Source organism: Musa acuminata, unplaced genomic scaffold (genome assembly GCF_036884655.1).
Source record: "Musa acuminata AAA Group cultivar baxijiao unplaced genomic scaffold, Cavendish_Baxijiao_AAA HiC_scaffold_454, whole genome shotgun sequence".
NCBI classification, from domain to species: Eukaryota; Viridiplantae; Streptophyta; class Magnoliopsida; order Zingiberales; family Musaceae; genus Musa; species Musa acuminata.
Genome location: NW_027020701.1, coordinates 52,501 through 55,000, shown reverse-complemented (window position 1 = coordinate 55,000; position 2,500 = coordinate 52,501).

Genomic DNA, 2,500 nt, shown 5'->3' with positions numbered 1-2,500 from the left:
GACCGTCTTGAGCGGAGCAAAATGTCAGCCATCTCAGCACCCTGGAACCCCCCGGGTGGCACAGGGCTGGATGGGGCTTTCGTATAGCAGGGACGGTGCTGCCTCTCGCTTCGCTCGCTGTCCGCCGCTCGCCGCTCCCTCGCGCAGCCAAAAATGGCCAGTTTTGTCCCGTTTTTGGGCCGTTTTGGCCAGTTTTTGGCCTGTTCTTGCGTCGCGCGGTGACCGTCGTGAGCGGAGCAAAATGTCAGCCATCTCAGCACCCTGGAACCCCCCGGGTGGCACAGGGCTGGATGGGGCTTTCGTATAGCAGGGACGGTGCTGCCTCTCGCTTCGCTCGCTGTCCGCCGCTCGCCGCTCGCTCGCGCAGCCAAAAATGGCCAGTTTTGGCCCGTTTTTGGGCCGTTTTGGCCAGTTTTTGGCCTGTTCTTGCGTCGCGCGGTGACCGTCGTGAGCGGAGCAAAATGTCAGCCATCTCAGCACCCTGGAACCCCCCGGGTGGCACAGGGCTGGATGGGGCTTTCGTATAGCAGGGACGGTGCTGCCTCTCGCTTCGCTCGCTGTTCGCCGCTCGCCGCTCGCTCGCGCAGCCAAAAATGGCCAGTTTTGGCCCGTTTTGGCCAGTTTTTGGCCTGTTTTTGCGTTGCGCGGTGACCATCTTGAGCGGAGCAAAATGTCAGCCATCTCAGCACCCTGGAACCCCCCGGGTGGCACAGGGCTGGATGGGGCTTTCGTATAGCAGGGACGGTGATGCCTCTCGCTTCGCTCGCTGTCCGCCGCTCGCTGCTCGCTCGCGCAGCCAAAAATGGCCAGTTTTGGCCCGTTTTTGGGCCGTTTTGGCCTGTTTTTGGGCTGTTCTTGCGTCGCGCGGTGACCGTCGTGAGCGGAGCAAAATGTCAGCCATCTCAGCACCCTGGAACCCCCCGGGTGGCACAGGGCTGGATGGGGCTTTCGTATAGCAGGGACGGTGCTGCCTCTCGCTTCGCTCGCTGTCCGCCGCTCGCCGCTCGCTCGCGCAGCCAAAAATGGCCAGTTTTGTCCCGTTTTTGGGCCGTTTTGGCCTGTTTTTGGGCTGTTCTTGCGTCGCGCGGTGACCGTCGTGAGCGGAGCAAAATGTCAGCCATCTCAGCACCCTGGAACCCCCCGGGTGGCACAGGGCTGGATGGGGCTTTCGTATAGCAGGGACGGTGCTGCCTCTCGCTTCGCTCGCTGTCCGCCGCTCGCCGCTCGCTCGCGCAGCCAAAAATGGCCAGTTTTGGCCCGTTTTTGGGCCGTTTTGGCCAGTTTTTGGCCTGTTCTTGCGTCGCGCGGTGACCGTCGTGAGCGGAGCAAAATGTCAGCCATCTCAGCACCCTGGAACCCCCCGGGTGGCACAGGGCTGGATGGGGCTTTCGTATAGCAGGGACGGTGCTGCCTCTCGCTTCGCTCGCTGTTCGCCGCTCGCCGCTCGCTCGCGCAGCCAAAAATGGCCAGTTTTGGCCCGTTTTGGCCAGTTTTTGGCCTGTTTTTGCGTTGCGCGGTGACCATCTTGAGCGGAGCAAAATGTCAGCCATCTCAGCACCCTGGAACCCCCCGGGTGGCACAGGGCTGGATGGGGCTTTCGTATAGCAGGGACGGTGATGCCTCTCGCTTCGCTCGCTGTCCGCCGCTCGCTGCTCGCTCGCGCAGCCAAAAATGGCCAGTTTTGGCCCGTTTTTGGGCCGTTTTGGCCTGTTTTTGGCCTGTTCTTGCGTCGCGCGGTGACCGTCGTGAGCGGAGCAAAATGTCAGCCATCTCAGCACCCTGGAACCCCCCGGGTGGCACAGGGCTGGATGGGGCTTTCGTATAGCAGGGACGGTGCTGCCTCTCGCTTAGCTCGCTGTCCGCCGCTCGCCGCTCGCTCGCGCAGCCAAAAATGGCCAGTTTTGTCCCGTTTTTGGGCCGTTTTGGCCTGTTTTTGGGCTGTTCTTGCGTCGCGCGGTGACCGTCGTGAGCGGAGCAAAATGTCAGCCATCTCAGCACCCTGGAACCCCCCGGGTGGCACAGGGCTGGATGGGGCTTTCGTATAGCAGGGATGGTGCTGCCTCTCGCTTCGCTCGTTGTCCGCCGCTCGCCGCTCGCTCGCGCAGCCAAAAATGGCCAGTTTTGGCCCGTTTTTGGGCCGTTTTGGCCAGTTTTTGGCCTGTTCTTGCGTCGCGCGGTGACCGTCGTGAGCGGAGCAAAATGTCAGCCATCTCAGCACCCTGGAACCCCCCGGGTGGCACAGGGCTGGATGGGGCTTTCGTATAGCAGGGACGGTGCTGCCTCTCGCTTCGCTCGCTGTCCGCCGCTCGCCGCTCGCTCGCGCAGCCAAAAATGGCCAGTTTTGGCCCGTTTTGGCCAGTTTTTGGCCTGTTTTTGCGTTGCGCGGTGACCATCTTGAGCGGAGCAAAATGTCAGCCATCTCAGCACCCTGGAACCCCCCGGGTGGCACAGGGCTGGATGGGGCTTTCGTATAGCAGGGACGGTGATGCCTCTCGCTTCG